Raw genomic sequence first — 21,502 nt, 5'->3', positions numbered from 1 at the left:
ACCCAATGATGAGAGAGACACACAGAGACTCAGAGAGAGACACCCAGACCCACTGATGTGAGAGAGACACACAGAGACTCAGAGAGAGACACCCAGACCCACTGATGAGAGAGAGACACACAGAGACACAGAGAGAGAGACACCAAGACTCACTGATTAGAGAGAGACACAGAGACTCAGAGAGAGACACCCAGACCCACTGATTAGAGAGAGACACACACAGAGACTCAGAGAGAGACACCCAGATCCACTGATTAGAGAGTCACACAGAGACTCAGAGAGAGACACCCAGACCCACTGATGAGAGAGAGACACACACAAAGACTCAGACAAAGACACCCAGACCCACTGATGAGAGAGAGACACACAGAGACACAGAGAGAGACACCCAGACCCACTGAAAATAGAGAGACACACAGAGACTCAGAGAGAGACACCCAGACCCAGTGATGAGAGAGACACAGAGACTCAGAGAGAGACAACCAGCCCCACAGATTAGAGAGAGACGCAGAGATAGACACCCAGATCCACTGATAAGAGAGACACACAGAGACTCAGAGAGAGACACCCAGATCCACTGATAAGAGAGACACACAGAGACTCAGAGAGAGACACCCAGACCCACTGATTAGAGAGAGACACAGAGACTCAGAGAGAGACACCCAGACCCACTGATGAGAGAGAGACACACAGAGACTCAGAGAGAGACAACCAGCCCCACAGATTAGAGAGACACACAGAGACTCAGAGAGTGACACCCAGACCCACTGATGAGAGAGAGACACACAGAGACTCAGAGAGAGACACCCAGACCCACTGATTAGAGAGAGACACAGAGACTCAAAGAGAGACACCCAGACACACTGAAAAGACAGAGACACACAGCGGCTCAGAGAGAGACACCCAGACACACTAATGAGAGAGACACAGAGACACGGAGAGAGACACCCAGACCCACTGATGAGAGAGAGAGACACAGAGACTCAGAGAGAGACACCCAGACCCACTGATAAGAGAGAGAGACACAGAGACTCAGAGAGAGACACCCAGACCCACTGATGAGAGAGAGACACACAGAGACTCAGAGAGAGACAACCAGACCCACTGATTAGAGAGAGACACAGAGACACAGAGAGAGACACCCAGAACCACTGATGAGAGAGAGACACACAGAGACTAAGAGAGAGACACCCAGACCCACTGATTAGAGAGAGACACACAGAGACTCAGAGAGAGACACCCAGACCCACTGATAAGAGAGAGAGACACAGATAGACTCAAAGAGAGACACCCAGACGCACTGATATGAGAGAGACACAGAGACACAGAGAGAGACACCCAGACCCACTGATTAGAGAGAGACAAACAGAGACACAGAGAGAGACACCCAGACCCACTGATTAGAGAGAGACACAGAGACTCAGAGAGAGACACCCAGACCCACTGATGAGAGAGGGACAAACAGAGACTCAGAGAGAGACACCCAGACCCACTGATGAGAGAGAGACACACAGCCAGAGAGAGACACCCAGACCCAATGATGAGAGACAGAGAGACACAGAGACTCAGAGAGAGACACCCAGACCCAATGATGAGAGACAGAGAGACACAGAGACTCAGAGAGAGACACCCAGACCCACTGATGAGAGAGAGACACACAGAGAGACTCAGAGAGAGACACCCAGACCCAATGATAAGAGAGAGACACACAGAGACACAGAGAGAGACACTCAGACCCACTGATTAGAGAGAGACACAGAGACTCAGAGAGAGACACCCAGACCCACTGATCAGAGAGAGAGAGACACAGAGACACAGAGAGAGACACCCAGACCCACTGATCAGAGAGAGAGAGACACAGAGACACAGAGAGAGACACCCAGACCCACTGATGAGAGAGACACAAAGAGACTCAGAGAGAGACACCCAGACCCACTGATAAGAGAGAGAGAGACACACAGAGACTCAGAGAGAGACACCCAGACACACTGATAAGAGAGAGTCACACAAAGACTCAGACAGAGACACCCAGACCCACTGATGAGAGAGACACAGAAACACAGAGAGAGACACCCAGACCCACTGATTAGAGAGAGACACAGAGACTCAGAGAGAGACACCCAGACCCACTGATGAGAGAGAGACACAGAGACTCCGAGAGAGACACCCAGACCCACTGATGAGAGAGAGACACACAGAGACTCAGAGAGAGACACCCAGACACACTGATAATAGAGAGACACAGAGGCTCAGAGAGAGACACCCAGACCTACTGATGAGAGAGAGACACACAGAGACACAGAGAGAGACACCCAGACCCACTGATGAGAAAGAGACAAACAGAGACTCATAGAGAGTCAACCAGCCCCACAGATTAGAGACAGACTCAGAGAGAGACACCCAGACCCACTGATGAGAGAGAGACAAACAGAGACACAGAGAGAGAGAAACCCACACCCACTAATGAGACAGAGAGAGACAAACAGAGACTCAGAGAGAGACACCCAGACCCACTGATGAGAGAGAGACACAGAGACTCAGAGAGAGACACCCAGACCAACTGATTAGAGAGAGACACACAGCCAGAGAGAGACACCCAGACCCAATGATGAGAGACAGAGAGACACAGAGACTCAGAGAGAGACACCCAGACCCAATGATGAGAGACAGAGAGACACAGAGACTCAGAGAGAGACACCCAGACCCACTGATGAGAGAGAAACACACAGAGACACAGAGAGAGACACCCAGACCACTGATAAGAGAGAGACACACACAGAGACTCAGAGAGAGACACCCAGACCCACTGAAAAGAGAGAGACACACAGAGACTCAGAGAGAGACACCCAGACACACTAATAAGAGAGAGACACACAAAGACTCAGACAGAGACACCCAGACCCACTGATGAGAGAGAGACACACAGAGACTCAGAGAGAGACACCCTGACCCACTGATAAGAGAGAGACACAGAGACTCAGAGAGAGACACCCAGACCCACTGATAAGAGAGAGACACACAGAGACTCAGAGAGAGACACCAAGACACACTGATGAGAGAGAGACACACAGAGACACAGAGAGGGACACCCAGACCCACTGATGAGAGAGAGACACACAGAGACTCAGAGAGAGACACCCAGACCCACTGATAAGAGAGAGACACACAGAGACTCAGAGAGAGACACCCAGACCACTGATTAGAGAGACACACAGAGACAGAGAGAAACACCCAGACCCGCTGATAAGAGAGAGACACACAGAGACACAGAGAGAGAGACACCAAGACTCACTGATTAGAGAAAGACACAGAGACTCAGAGAGAGACACCCAGACCCACTGATAAGAGTGAGACACACAGAGACTCAGAGACAGACACCAAGACCCACTGATAAGAGAGAGAGACACACAGAGACTCAGAGAGAGACACCCAGACCCACTGATGAGAGAGAGACACACAGAGACTCAGAGAGAGACACCCAGACCCACTGATGAGAGAGAGACACACAGAGACTCAGAGAGAGACACCCAGACCCACTGATGAGAGAGAGACACACAGAGACTCAGAGAGAGACACCCAGACCCACTGATGAGAGAGAGACACAGAGACTCAGAGAGAGACACCCAGACCCACTGATGAGAGAGAGACACAGAGACTCAGAGAGAGACACCCAGACCCACTGATGAGAGAGAGACACAGAGACACAGAGAGAGACACCCAGACCCACTGATAAGAGAGAGACACACACAGAGACTCAGAGAGAGACACCCAGACCCACTGATGAGAGAGAGACACACAGAGACTCAGAGAGAGACACCCAGACCCACTGATTAGAGAGAGACACAGAGACTCAGAGAGAGACACCCAGACTCACTGATCAGAGAGAGACACACAGAGACTCAGAGAGAGACACCCAGACCCACTGATTAGAGAGAGACACAGAGACTCAGAGAGAGACACCCAGACCCACTGATCAGAGAGAGAGAGAGACACACAGAGACTCAGAGAGAGACACCCAGACCCACTGATCAGAGAGACACACAGAGACTCAGAGAGAGACACCCAGACCCACTGATGAGAGAGAGACACAGAGACTCAGAGAGAGACACCCAGACGCACTGATTAGAGAGAGACAGAGACTCAGAGAGAGACACCCAGACCCACTGATAAGAGAGAGACACACAGAGACTCAGACAGAGACACCCAGACCCACTGATTAGAGAGAGACAGAGACTCAGAGAGAGACACCCAGACCCACTGATTAGAGAGACACACAGAGACTCAGAGAGAGACACCCAGACACACTGATAAGAGAGAGACACACACAGACACTCAGAGAGAGACACCCAGACCCACTGATGAGAGAGAGACAAACAGAGACACAGAGAGAGACACCCAGACGCACTGATGAGAGAGACACAGAGACTCAGAGAGAGACACCCAGACCCACTGATGAGAGAGAGACACAGAGACTCAGAGAGAGACACCCTGACCACTGATGAGAGAGAGACACAGAGCCTCAGAGAGAGACACCCAGACCCACTGATGAGAGAGAGACACACAGAGACTCAGAGAGAGACACCCAGACCACTGATAAGAGAGAGAGACACACAGAGCCTCAGAGAGAGACACCCAGACCCACTGATCAGAGAGAGACACACAGAGACTCAGAGAGAGACACCCAGACACACTGATAAGAGAGAGACACACAGAGACTCAGAGAGAGACACCCAGACCACTGATAAGAGAGAGACACACAGAGACTCAGAGAGAGACACCCAGCCCCACTGATTAGAGAGAGACACACAGAGACTCAGAGAGAGACACCCAGACCCACTGATGAGAGAGAAAGAGACACAGAGACTCAGAGAGAGACACTCAGACCCACTGATGAGAGAGAGAGAGACACAGAGACTCAGAGAGAGACAACCAGACCCACTGATCAGAGAGAGAGACACACAGAGCCTCAGAGAGAGACACCCAGACCCACTGATGAGAGAGAGAGACACACAGAGACTCAGAGAGAGACACCCAGACCCACTGATCAGAGAGAGAGACACACAGAGACTCAGAGAGAGACACCCAGACCCACTGATTAGAGAGAGACACAGAGACTCAGAGAGAGACACCCAGACCCACTGATAAGAGAGAGAGACACACAGAGCCTCAGAGAGAGACACCCAGACCCACTGATTAGAGAGACACACACAGAGACTCAGAGAGAGACACCCAGACCCAGTGATCAGAGAGAGACACAGAGACTCAGAGAGATACACCAAGACCCACTGATAAAAGAGAGACACACAGAGACACAGAGAGAGACACCCAGACCCACTGATGAGAGAGAGAGACACATAGACACAGAGAGAGACACCCAGACCCACTGATTAGAGAGAGAGACACACAGAGACTCAGAGAGAGACACCCAGACCCACTGATAAGAGAGAGACAAACAGAGACACAGAGAGAGACAACCAGACCCACTGATTAGAGAGACACAGAGACTCAGAGAGAGACACCCAGACCCACTGATGAGAGAGAGAGACACAGAGACACAGAGAGACACCCAGACCCACTGATGAGAGAGAGACACACAGATACTCAGAGATAGACACCCAGACCCACTGATTAGAGAGAGACACACAGAGACTCAGAGAGAGACACCCAGACCCACTGATGAGAGAGAGACACACAGAGACTCAGAGAGAGACACCCAGACACACTGAAAAGACAGAAACACACAGAGGCTCAGAGAGAGACACCCAGACACACTGGTGAGAGAGACACAGAGACACAGAGAGAGACACCCAGACCCACTGATAAGAGAGAGACACAGAGACTCAGAGAGAGACACCCAGACCCACTGAATAGAGAGAGACACACAGAGACTCAGAGAGAGACACCCAAACCCACTGATGAGAGAGAGACACACAGAGACTCAGAGAGAGACAACCAGCCCCACAGATTAGAGAGAGACACACAGAGACACAGAGAGAGACACCCAGACCCACTGATGAGAGAGAGACAAACAGAGACTCAGAGAGAGACACCCAGACACACTGTTGAGAGAGAGACACACAGAGACTCAGAGAGAGACACCCAGACGCACTCATGAGAGAGAGACACAGAGACTCAGAGAGAGACACCCAGACCCACTGATGAGAGAGAGACACACAGAGACTCAGAGAGAGACACCCAGACCCACTGATAAGAGAGAGACACACAGAGACACAGAGAGAGACACCCAGACCCACTGATGAGAGAGAGACACACAGAGACACAGAGATAGACACCAGACCCACTGATAAGAGAGAGACAGAGACTCAGAGAGAGACACCCAGACCCACTGATTAGAGAGAGAGACACACAGAGACTCAGAGAGAGACACCCAGACACACTGAAAAGACAGAGACACACAGAGACACAGAAAGAGACACCCAGACCCACTGATGAGAGAGACACACAGAGACTCAGAGAGAGACACCCAGATCCACTGATTAGAGAGACACACAGAGACTCAGAGAGAGACACCCAGACACACTGATAAGAGAGAGACACAGAGACTCAGAGAGAGACACCCAGACCCACTGATTAGAGAGACACAGAGACTCAGAGAGAGACACCCAGACACACTGATTAGAGAGAGACACACAGAGACTCAGAGAGAGACACCGAGACCCACTGATAAGAGAGAGAGAGACAGAGACTCAGAGAGAGACACCCAGACCCACTGATGAGAGAGAGACACACAGAGACTCAGAGAGAGACACCCTGACCACTGATAAGAGAGAGACAGAGACTCAGAGAGAGACACCCAGACCCACTGATTAGAGAGAGACACAGAGACACAGAGAGAGACACCCAGACCCACTGATAAGAGTGAGACACACAGAGACTCAGAGAGAGACATCCAGACCCACTGATGAGAGAGAGACACAGAGACTCAGAGAGAGACACCCAGACCCACTGATCAGAGAGAGACAAACAGAGACTCAGAGAGAGACACCCAGACCCACTGATAAGAGAGAGACACAGAGACACAGAGAGAGACACCCAGACACACTGATAATAGAGAGACACAGAGACTCAGACAGAGACACCCAGACCCACTGATGAGAGAGAGACACACAGAGACACAGAGAGAGACACCCAGACCCACTGATCAGAGAGAGAGAGACACAGAGACTCAAAGAGAGACACCCAGACACACTGATAATAGAGAGACACAGAGACTCAGAGAGAGACACCCAGACCCACTGATTAGAGAGAGAGACACACAGAGGCTCAGAGAGAGACACCCAGACCCACTGATTGGAGAGAGACACAGAGACTCAGAGAGAGACACCCAGACCCACTGATCAGAGAGAGACACAGAGACTCAGAGAGAGACACCCAGACCCACTGATCAGAGAGAGACACAGAGACTCAGAGAGAGACACCCAGACCCTCTGATAAGAGAGAGAGACTCACATAGACTCAGAGAGAGACACCCAGACACACTGATGAGAGAGAGACACACAGAGACTCAGAGAGAGACACCCAGATCCACTGATTAGAGAGAGACACAGAGATTCAGAGAGAGACACCCAGACCCACTGATAATAGAGAGACACAGAGACTCAGAGAGAGACACCCAGACACACTGAAAAGACAGAGACACACAGAGGCTCAGAGAGAGACACCCAGACCCACTGATAAGAGAGAGACACAGAGACTCAGAGAGAGACACCCAGACCCACTGATGAGAGAGAGACACAGAGACTCAGAGAGAGACACCCAGACCCACTGATGAGAGAGAGACACACAGAGACTCAGAGAGAGACACCCAGACCCACTAATTTGAGAGAGAGACACAGAGACACAGAGAGAGACACCCAGACCCACTGATAAGAGAGAGAGACACACAGAGACTCAGAGAGAGACACCCAGACCCACTGATAAGAGAGAGACACACAGAGACTCAGAGAGAGACACCCAGACACACTGAAAAGACAGAGACACACAGAGGCTCAGAGAGAGACACCCAGACCCACTGATAAGAGAGAGAGACAGAGACTCAGAGAGAGACACCCAGACCCACTGATTAGAGAGAGACACACAGAGACACAGAGAGAGACACCCAGACCCACTGATTAGAGAGAGACACACAGAGACTCAGAGAGAGACACCCAGACACACTGATGAGAGAGACACACAGAGACTCAGAGAGAGACACCCAGACCCACTGATGAGAGAGACACACAGAGACTCAGAGAGAGACACCCAGACACACTGATGAGAGAGAGACACACAGAGACTCAGAGAGAGACACCAAGACCCACTGATTAGAGAGAGACACACAAAGACTCAGACAGAGACACCCAGACCCACAGATGAGAGAGAGACAAACAGAGACTCAGAGAGAGACACCCAGATCCACTGATTAGAGAGAGACACAGAGACACAGAGAGAGACACCCAGACCCACTGATAAGAGAGAGACACAGAGACTCAGAGAGAGACACCCAGACCCACTGATAAGAGAGAGACACAGAGACTCAGAGAGAGACACCCAGACCCACTGATGAGAGAGAGACACACAGAGACTCAGAGAGAGACACCCAGACCCACTGATTAGAGAGAGACACACAGAGACTCAGAGAGAGACACCAAGACCCACTGATTAGAGAGAGACACACAAAGACTCAGACAGAGACACCCAGACCCACAGATGAGAGAGAGACAAACAGAGACTCAGAGAGAGACACCCAGATCCACTGATTAGAGAGAGACACAGAGACACAGAGAGAGACACCCAGACCCACTGATAAGAGAGAGACACAGAGACTCAGAGAGAGACACCCAGACCCACTGATAAGAGAGAGACACAGAGACTCAGAGAGAGACACCCAGACCCACTGATGAGAGAGAGACACAGAGACTCAGAGAGAGACACCCAGACCCACTGATGAGAGAGAGACACACAGAGACACAGAGAGAGACACCCAGACACACTGATAAGACAGAGACACACAGAGACTCAGAGAGAGACACCCAGACCCACTGATTAGAGAGAGACACACAGAGACTCAGAGAGACACCCAGACACACTGAAAAGACAGAGACACACAGAGACTCAGAGAGAGACACCTAGACCCACTGATGAGAGAGAAACACACAGAGACACAGAGAGAGACACCCAGACCCACTGATGAGAGAGAGACACAGAGACACAGAGAGACACCCAGACCCACTGATGAGAGAGAGACACACAGAGACTCAGAGAGAGACAACCAGCCCCACAGATTAGAGAGAGACGCAGAGACTCAGAGAGAGACACCCAGACCCACTGATGAGAGAGAGAGACACAGAGACTCAGAGAGAGACACCCAGACCCACTGATTAGAGAGAGAGACACGCAGAGACTCAGAGAGAGACACCCAGACACTCTGATGAGAGAGACACACAGAGACTCAGAGAGAGACACACAGACCCACTGATTAGAGAGAGACACAGAGACTCAGAGAGAGACACCCAGACCACTGATAAGAGAGAGACACACACAGACACTCAGAGAGAGACACCCAGACCCACTGATAAGAGAGAGACACACAGAGACACAGAGAGAGACACCCAGACCACTGATAAGAGAGAGAGACACACAGAGACTCAGAGAGAGACACCCAGACCCACTGATTAGAGAGAGACACACAGAGACACAGAGAGAGACACCAAGACCCACTGATTAGAGAGAGAGACACACAGAGACACAGAGAGAGACACCCAGACCCACTGATTAGAGAGAGACACACAGAGACACAGAGAGAGACACCCTGACCCACTGATTAGAGAGAGACACACAGAGACACAGAGAGAGACACCCTGACCCACTGATTAGAGAGAGACACACAGAGACTCAGAGAGAGACACCCAGACCCACTGATTAGAGAGACACACAGAGACTCAGAGAGAGACACCCAGACTCACTGATTAGAGAGACACAGAGACTCAGAGAGAGACACCCAGACCCAGTGATCAGAGAGAGACACAGAGACTCAGAGAGAGACACCCAGACCCACTGATCATAGAGAGACACAGAGACTCAGAGAGAGACACCCAGACCCACTGATTAGAGAAAGACACAGAGACTCAGAGAGAGACACCCAGACCCACTGATTATAGAGAGACACACAGAGATTCAGAGAGAGACACCCAGACCCAATGATTAGAGAGACACAGAGACACAGAGAGAGACACCCAGACCCACTGATGAGAGAGAGACAAACAGAGACACAGAGAGAGACACCCAGACCCACTGATCAGAGAGACACACAGAGACTCAGAGAGAGACACCCAGACCCACTGATTAGAGAGACACAGAGACACAGAGAGAGACACCAAGACCCACTGATCAGAGAGAGACACAGAGAGACACACAGAGACTCAGAGAGAGACACCCAGACCCACTGATAAGAGAGAGACAGAAACTCAGAGAGAGACACCCAGACCCACTGATGAGAGAGAGAGAGACACAGAGACTCAGAGAGAGACACCCAGACCCACTGATTAGAGAGAGACACACAGAGACACACAGAGAGAGAGACACATCCCAGAGACACACAGAGACACACAGAGAGAGACACAGAGAGAGAGACACATCCCAGAGACACACACAGAGAGAGACACATCCCAGAGACACACACAGACACACACAGAGAGAGACACACAGAGAGACACATCCCAGAGACATCCCAGAGACACAGAGAGAGACACAGAGAGAGAGACACATCCCAGAGACACACAGAGAGAGAGACACATCCCAGAGACACACACAGAGACACACAGAGAGAGACACACAGAGAGAGACACATCCCAGAGACACACACAGTGAGAGACACATCCCAGAGACACACACAGAGACACACAGAGAGAGAGACACACAGAGAGAGACACATCCCAGAGACACAAAGAGAGAGAGACACAGAGACACACATAGAGAGAGAGAGAGACATCCCAGAGACACATCCCAGAGACATCCCAGAGACACAGAGAGAGACACAGAGAGAGAGACACATCCCAGAGACACACAGAGAGAGAGACACATCCCAGAGACACACACAGAGACACACAGAGAGACACACAGAGAGAGACACATCCCAGAGACCCACAGAGAGAGACACACACAGAGACACAGAGAGAGACACAGAGACACACAGAGAGAGACACACATCTCAGAGACACATCCCAGAGACACACAGAGAGAGACACACAAAGAGAGACACATCCCAGTGACACACAGAGAGAGAGACACATCCCAGAGACACACAGAGAGAGACACACAAAGAGAGACACACAGAGAGACACACAGAGAGAGAGACACATCCCAGAGACACAGAGAGAGAGAGACATCCCAGAGACACACATAGAGAGACACAGAGAGACACACAGATAGAGACACACAGAGAGAGACACACAGAGAGAGACACAGAGAGAGACACACAGAGAGAGACACATCCCAGAGACACACAGAGAGAGACACACACAGAGACACACAGAGAGAGACACAGAGACACAAAGAGAGAGAGACACATCCCAGAGACACATCCCAGAGACACACAGAGAGAGACACACAGAGAGAGACACATCCCAGAGACACACAGAGAGAGACACACACAGAGACACAGAGAGAGAGACACAGAGACACACAGAGAGAGACACACATCCCAGAGACACATCCCAGAGACACACAGAGAGAGACACACAAAGAGAGACACATCCCAGAGACACACAGAGAGAGACACACAGAGAGAGAGACACATCCCAGAGACACACAGAGAGAGACATCCCAGAGACACACATAGAGAGACACAGAGAGAGACACACAGAGAGAGACACACAGAGAGAGACACACAGAGAGAGACACACATCCCAGAGACACACAGAGAGAGACACACAGAGAGAGACACACAGAGAGAGACACACAGAGAGAGACACATCCCAGAGACACACAGAGAGAGACACACAGAGAGAGACACACAGAGAGAGACACACAGAGAGAGACACACAGAGAGAGACACACAGAGAGACACATCCCAGAGACACACAGAGAGAGACACAGAGAGAGACACACAGAGAGAGACACACAGAGACTCAGAGACACCCAGACCCACTGATGAGAGAGAGACATATCCCAGAGAAACATCCCAGAGACACACAGAGAGAGATAGACACACACAGAGACACACAGAGAGAGACACACAGAGACACACAGAGAGAGACACATCCCAGTGACACAGAGAGACACACACACAGAGAGAGACACATCCCAGAGACATCCCAGAGACACACAGAGAGAGAGACACACAGAGACACACAGAGACACACAGAGAGAGACACATCCCAGACACACAGAGACAGACACACAGAGACACACACAGAGACACAGAGAGAGACACAGAGAGAGACACATCCCAGACACAGAGAGAGAGAGACACAGAGACACAGAGCGAGACACAGAGAGATATACAGAGAGAGAGAAACATCCCAGACACACAGAGAGAGACACACATCCCAGAGACACAGAGAGAGAGAGACACAGAGAGAGACACACAGAGAGAGACACATCCCAGAGACACACAGAGAGAGACACACAGAGACACACAGAGACACAGAGAGAGAGACACAGAGAGAGACACACAGAGAGAGACACATCCCAGAGACACACAGAGAGAGACACACAGAGACACACAGAGACACACAGAGAGAGACACACAGAGAGAGACACACAGAGAGAGACACACAGAGAGAGACACATCCCAGAGACACACAGAGAGAGTCACACAGAGAGAGACACACAGAGAGAGACACACAGAGAGAGACACACAGAGAGAGACACACAGAGAGAGACACAGAGAGAGACACACAGAGAGAGACACACAGAGATAGACACATCCCAGTGACACACAGAGACACAGAGAGAGAGACATCCCAGAGACACACAGAGACACACAGAGAGAGACACACAGAGAGAGACACATCCCAGAGACACACAGAGAGACACACACACAGAGAGACACACAGAGAGAGACACAGAGATAGACACACAGAGAGAGACACATCCCAGAGACACACAGAGAGAGACACACACAGAGACACACAGAGAGAGAGACACAGAGACACAGAGAGAGAGAGACACATCCCAGAGACACATCCCAGAGACACACAGAGAGAGACACACAGAGAGACACACAGAGAGAGACACAGAGAGAGACACACAGAGAGAGACACACAGAGAGAGACATATCCCAGAGACACACAAAGAGAGACACACAGAGAGAGACACACAGAGAGAGACACACAGAGAGAGAGACACACAGAGAGAGACACATGCCAGAGACACACAGAGAGAGACACAGAGAGAGACACACAGAGAGAGACACACAGAGACACACAGAGAGAGACACATCCCAGTGACACAGAGAGACACACACAGAGAGAGACACATCCCAGAGACATCCCAGAGACACACAGAGAAAGAGACACATCCCAGAGACACACAGAGACACACAGAGAGAGACACATCCCAGACACACAGAGAGAGACACACAGAGACACAGAGAGAGAGACATACAGAGAGAGACACACAGAGAGAGACACACATCCCAGACACACAGAGAGAGACACACACAGAGACACAGAGAGAGAGAGAGACACAGAGAGAGACACAGAGAGAGAGAGACACATCCCAGACACAGAGAGAGAGAGACACACAGAGAGAGAGACACACACAGAGACACACAGAGAGAGACACACAGAGAGAGAGACATCCCAGAGACACACAGAGAGAGACACAGAGAGACACACAGAGAGAGAGACACACACAGAGACACACAGAGAGAGACACACAGAGAGAGAGAGAGACACAGAGAGAGACACACAGAGAGAGAGAGACATCCCAGAGACACACAGAGAGAGACACACAGAGACACACAGAGACACACAGAGAGAGACACATCCCAGTGACACACAGAGACACACAGAGAGAGACAGATCCCAGAGACACACAAAGACACACAGAGACACACAAAGAGAGACACACAGAGAGAGACACACAGAGAGAGACACATCCCAGAGACACACAGAGAGAGACACATCCCAGTGACACACAGGGACACACAGAGACACACAGAGAGAGACAGATCCCAGAGAAACACAGAGAGAGACACATCCCAGAGACACAGAGAGAGACAGAGAGAGACACATCCCAGAGACACACAGAGAGACACATCCCAGAGACACACAGAGACACATACAGAGAGACACACACTGAGAGAGACACATCTCAGAGACACACAGAGAGAGACAGTCAGAGACACAGAGAGAGAGACACACACAGAGACACACAGAGACACACGCAGAGAGGGACACATCCCAGAGACACACAGAGAGACACAGAGAGAGACACACAGAGAGAGACACACAGAGAGACACACAGAGAGAGACACACTGAGAGACACAGAGAGAGACACATCCCACAGACACACAGAGAGAGACCCACAGAGAGAGACACACACAGAGAGACACACAGAGAGACACACAGAGAGACACATCCCAGAGACACAGAGAGAGAGACACAGAGAGAGACACACAGAGAGAGACACACACAGAGAGACACATCCCAGAGACACAGAGAGAGGGACACATCCCAGAGACACACAGAGACACACAGAGAGAGACACATCCCAGAGACACACAGAGAGATACATCCCAGAGACACAGAGAGAGACACACGGAGAGACATCCCAGAGACACACAGAGAGAGACACACAGAGAGAGAGACACAGAGAGAGACACACAGAGAGAGACACACAGAAAGAGATACATCCCAGAGACATCCCAGAGACACAGAGAGAGAGACAAAGAGAGAGACACACACAGAGAGACAGACAGAGAGAGACACATCCCAGAGACACACAGAGAGAGACACACAGAGACACACAGAGAGAGAGAGACACAGAGACACACAGAGAGAGACACACAGAGACATCCCAGAGACACACAGAGAGAGACACAGAGAGAGACACGCAGAGAGAGACACAGAGAGAGAGACACATCCCAGAGACACACAGAGAGAGACAGAGAGAGAGACACACACACAGAGAGACACATCCCAGAGACACACAGAGAGAGACACACAGAGAGAGACACACAGAGAGACACACAGAGAGACACAAAGAGAGAGACATACAGAGAGAGACACATCCCAGAGACACACAGCGAGAGAGACACAGAGAGAGAGACACAGAGAGAGAGACACATCCCAGAGACATCCCAGGGACACACAGAGAGAGACACATCCCAGACACACAGAGAGAGACACATCCCAGACACACAGAGAGAGACACACAGAGACACAGAGAGAGAGACATACAGAGAGAGAGACACAGAGAGAGACACATATCCCAGACACACAGAGAGAGAGACACACAGAGACACAGAGAGAGAGAGACACAGAGAGAGACACAGAGAGAGACACATCCCAGACACAGAGAGAGAGACACAGAGAGAGACACATACAGAGACACACAGAGAGAGACACAGAGAGAGAGAGACACCCCAGAGACACACAGAGACACACAGAGACACACAGAGAGAGACACACAGAGAGAGACACACAGAGAGAGACACATCCCAGAGACACACAGAGAGAGACACATCCCAGTGACACACAGGGACAAACAGAGACACACAGAGAGAGACACATCCCAGAGACACACAAAGACACACAGAGAGAGACACACAGAGACACACAGAGAGAGACACATCCCAGTGACACACAGAGACACACAGAGACACACAGAGAGAGACATATCCAAGAGACACACAGAGAAACACAGAGACACACAGAGAGAGACACAGAGAGAGACACACAGAGAGAGACACATCCCAGAGACACACAGCGAGAGAGACACAGAGAGAGAGACACAGAGAGAGAGACACATCCCAGAGACATCCCAGGGACACACAGAGAGAGACACATCCCAGACACACAGAGAGAGACACATCCCAGACACACAGAGAGAGACACACAGAGACACAGAGAGAGAGAGACATACAGAGAGAGAGAGACACAGAGAGAGACACATATCCCAGACACACAGAGAGAGAGACACACAGAGACACAGAGAGAGAGAGACACAGAGAGAGACACAGAGAGAGACACATCCCAGACACAGAGAGAGAGACACAGAGAGAGACACATACAGAGACACACAGAGAGAGACACAGAGAGAGAGAGACATCCCAGAGACACACAGAGACACACAGAGACACACAGAGAGAGACACACAGAGAGAGACACACAGAGAGAGACACATCCCAGAGACACACAGAGAGAGACACATCCCAGTGACACACAGGGACAAACAGAGACACACAGAGAGAGACACATCCCAGAGACACACAAAGACACACAGAGAGAGACACACAGAGACACACAGAGAGAGACACATCCCAGTGACACACAGAGACACACAGAGACACACAGAGAGAGACATATCCAAGAGACACACAGAGAAACACAGAGACACACAGAGAGAGACACAGAGAGAGACACACAGAGAGAGACACATCCCAGAGACACACAGAGAGAGGCACATCCCAGAGACACATCCCAGAGACACAGAGAGAGACACATCCCTGAGACACACAGAGAGAGACACATCCCAGAGACACATCCCAGAGACACAGAGAGAGACAGAGAGAGACACATCCCAGAGACACACAGAGAGACACATCCCAGAGACACACAGAGACACACAGAGAGAGACACACACTGAGAGAGACACATCTCAGAGACACACAGAGAGAGACACTCAGAGACACAGAGAGAGAGACACACACAGAGACACACAGAGACACACGCAGAGAGGGACACATCCCAGAGACACACAGAGAGACACAGAGAGAGACACACAGAGAGAGACACACAGAGAGACACACAGAGAGAGACACACAGAGAGACACAGAGTGAGACACATCCCAGAGACACACAGAGAGAGACACACGGAGAGAGACACACACAGAGAGACACACAGAGAGACACACAGAGAGACACATCCCAGAGACACAGAGAGAGGGACACATCCCAGAGACACACAGAGACACACAGAGAGAGACACATCCCAGAGACACACAGAGAGAGACACACAGAGAGACATCCCAGAGACACACAGAGAGAGACACACAGAGAGAGAGACACAGAGAGAGACACACAGAGAGAGACACACAGAAAGAGATACATCCCAGAGACATCCCAGAGACACAGAGAGAGAGAGACAAAGAGAGAGACACACACAGAGAGACAGACAGAGAGAGACACATCCCAGAGACACACAGAGAGAGACACACAGAGACACACAGAGAGAGAGACACAGAGACACACAGAGAGAGACACACAGAGACATCCCAGAGACACACAGAGAGAGACACAGAGAGAGACACGCAGAGAGAGACACAGAGAGAGAGACACATCCCAGAGACACACAGAGAGAGACACAGAGAGAGAGACACACACAGAGAGAGACACATCCCAGAGACACACAGAGAGAGACACACAGAGAGACACACAGAGAGACACACAGAGAGAGACATACAGAGAGAGACACATCCCAGAGACACACAGCGAGAGAGACACAGAGAGAGAGACACAGAGAGAGAGACACATCCCAGAGACATCCCAGGGACACACAGAGAGAGACACATCCCAGAGACATCCCAGAGACACACAGAGAGAGACACATCCCAGAGACACACATAGACACACAGAGACACACAGTCCCGCTGATGAGAGAGAGACACATCCCAGAGACACACACAGAGAGAGACACAAAGAGAGACACAGAGAGAGAGAGACACACAGAGACACACATAGACACACAGAGACACACAGTCCCGCTGATGAGAGAGAGACACATCCCAGAGACATCCCAGGGACACACACACAGAGAGACACACAGAGACACACAGACACACACACAGAGACACACACAGAGACACACACACAGGGACACACACAGTGACGCACAGTGACACACAAAGAGACACATCCCAGTGACACACAGAGAGACACACACATACACACACACACACACAGAGACACACAGAGACACACAGAGACACACACAGAGAGACACACACACACACAGACACACACACAGAGACACACACAGTGACACACAGAGACACACACACACACAGACACTGAGACACACAGACACACACACAGAGACACACAGACACACACACACAGAGACACACAGAGAGACACACAGACACACACACACAGTGACACACACACACAGAGACACACAGTGACACACAGACACACACACAGAGAGACACACAGACACACACACAGTGACACACACACACACAGAGACACACACAGTGACACACAGAGAGACACACACAGACACACACACAAAGTGACACACACAGACACACACACACAGACACACAGAGAGACACACACACAGAGACACACAGAGAGAGACACACACAGACACACACACACACACAGTGACACACACACACAGAGGCACACACAGAGACACAGAGACACACACAGTCACACACAGAGACACAGAGACACAGTGACACACAGTGACACACAGAGAGAAAGACATCCCAGTGACACACAGAGAGAGACACACACACAGAGAGAGACACACAGAGACACACAGAGACACACAGAGAGACACAGAGACACACAGAGACACACACAGAAACACACACAGAGAGATACACACACAGACACACACACAGTGACACACACACACACAGAGACACACAGTGACACACAGTGACACACAATGAGACACACACCGACACACACACACACAGAGACACACAGAGACACACAGGCACACACACAGAGACACACAGACACACACACAGAGAGAGACACACACAGACACACACACACAGTGACACACACACAGAGACACAGACACACACAGAGAGACACACAGAGAGACACACACACAGTGACACACACACAGAGACACACAGAGACACACACACACACAGACACACAGAGACACACAGAGACACACACAGAGAGACACACACAGACACACACACACAGAGACACACACAATGACACACAGAGACACACACACACAGAGACACCCACAGTGACACACAGACACACACACAGAGAGAGACACACACACAGAGACACACACAGAGACACAGAGACACACACACACAGAGACACACAGACACACACACAGAGACACACACACACACACAGAGACACACACAGAGACACAGAGACACACACAGAGACACACAGACACACACATAGAGAGACACACACAGAGACACACACAGTGACACACAGAGACACACATCCCAGTGACACACACACACAGTGACACACACACACACACACACAGACACACACAGTGACACACAGACACACACACAGAGAGAGACACACACACACAGTGACACACACACACAGAGACACACACAGAGACACACAGAGACACACACAGAGAGAGACACATCCCAGTGACATACAGAGACACAGAGACACACAGAGACACAGAGACACAGACACACACAGAGACACACACAGTGACACACAGACACACACACAGAGACACACACACACACAGTGACACACACACACACACAGAGACACACATAGAGACACACAGACACACACACAGAGACACACACAGAGACACACAGACACACACACACAGAGACACAGAGACACACACAGTGACACACAGAGACACACACACAGTGACACACACAGAGACACAGACACACACAGAGACACAAACAGAGACACACAGACACACACACAGAGACACACACAGAGACACACAGACACACACACACAGAGACACAGAGACACACACAGTGACACACAGAGACACACACACAGTGACACACACACACACAGACACACACACACAGACACACACACACAGAGACACACACAGAGACACAGACACACACAGACACACAAACAGAGACACACAGACACACACACAGAGACACAGAGACACACAGAGACACACACACAGAGACACAGTGACACACACACACAGAGACACACACACAGAGACACACACAGAGACACACAGACACACACACAGAGACACAGAGACACACAGAGACACACAGAGAGAGACACATCCCAGTGACAGGGTGGACTCACGACCGGGCGTCTCGGGTGGAGTTGCCTGGCTGTGGGCGACGTCCACCTGACCTCCGTGGGTGACCTCTGGGGGCGAGGTGGACTCCCGGGATGTGACCCTTAACCCCGCCGCGAGGAGGAGGACGACCACAGCCTTGGCGAGGAAGCTCCATCGGCGGAAGGTGGACTAAGGGTCGAGAGAGCGGGGGGGGGGGGGTGGAGTGGGTGGAGTGGAGTGGGTGGAGTGGGTGAAGTGTAGTGGGTGGAGTGTAGTGGAGTTGGTGGAGTGGGTGGAATTGGTGGAGTGGAGTGGAGTTGGTGGAGTGGGTGGAATTGGTGGAGTGGAGTGGGTGGAGTGGGTGAAGTGGAGTGGGTGGAGTGGGTGGAGTGGGTGGAGTGGAGTGGAGTTGGTGGAGTGGAGTTGGTGGAGTCGGTGGAGTGGGTGGAGTGGGTGGAGTGTAGTGGGTGGAGTGGGTGGAGTGGAGTGAGTGGAGTGGGTGGAGTGAGTGGAGTGGGTGGAGTGTAGTGGGTGGAGTGGGTGGAGTGTAGTGGGTGGAGTGGGTGGAGTGTAGTGGTGGAGTGGGTGGAGTGGGTGGAGTGAGTGGAGTGGGTGGAGTGGAGTGGGTGGAGTGGGTGAAGTGGAGTGGGTGGAGTGGGTGGAGAGGAATTTAGTGGGTGGAGTGGAGTGGAGTGGTGGAGTGGGTGGAGTGGAGTGGGTGGAGTGGGTGGAGTGGAGTGGGTGGAGTGTAGTGGGTGGAGTGGGTGGAGTGGAGTGAGTGGAGTGGGTGGAGTGAGTGGAGTGGGTGGAGTGTAGTGGGTGGAGTGGGTGGAGTGTAGTGGGTGGAGTGGGTGGAGTGTAGTGGGTGGAGTGGGTGGAGTGGGTGGAGTGAGTGGAGTGGGTGGAGTGGAGTGGGTGGAGTGGGTGAAGTGGAGTGGAGTGGTGGAGTGGAGTTGGTGGAGTGGGTGGAGATAAGTGGGTGGCGTGGGTGGAGTGTAGTGGGTGGAGTGGGTGGAGTGGAGTGGGTGGAGTGGGTGAAGTGGAGTGGAGTGGAGTGGTGGAGTGGAGTTGGTGGAGTGGGTGGAGTGTAGTGGGTGGAGTTGGTGGAGTTTAGTGGGTGGAGTGGGTGGAGTGGAGTGGAGTGGTGGAGTGGAGTTGGTGGAGTGAGTGGAGTGGAGTGGGTGGAGTTTAGTGGGTGGAGTGGGTGGAGTGTAGTGGGTGGAGTAGAGTGGAGTTGGTGGAGTGGGTGGAATTGGTGGAGTGGAGTGGGTGGAGTGGGTGGAGTGGAGTGAGTGGAATGGGTGGAGT

General features: G+C 51.4%; 1 long non-coding RNA gene across 1 annotated transcript in view; it reads right to left on the bottom strand.

The window, feature by feature from the left end:
* The window catches only part of LOC142907156 (uncharacterized), a 35,796-nt gene extending 15,047 nt beyond the window's left edge, over positions 1-20,749 (bottom strand). Inside the window, exon 1 of the long non-coding RNA XR_012930848.1 lies at positions 20,218-20,749. This is a non-coding gene — a long non-coding RNA (uncharacterized LOC142907156). The remainder of the gene's footprint in view (positions 1-20,217) is intronic.
* Between the last annotated feature and the right edge of the window lie 753 nt (positions 20,750-21,502).

The sequence above is a fragment of the Petromyzon marinus genome, chromosome 75 (assembly GCF_048934315.1).
Source record: "Petromyzon marinus isolate PM22_M1 ecotype Great Lakes invasive population chromosome 75, UKy_Petmar_22M1.pri1.0, whole genome shotgun sequence".
Lineage (NCBI taxonomy): Eukaryota > Metazoa > Chordata > Hyperoartia > Petromyzontiformes > Petromyzontidae > Petromyzon > Petromyzon marinus.
Note: the sequence above shows the minus strand (reverse complement) of the source record. Positions and strands in the feature narration are given on the sequence as shown.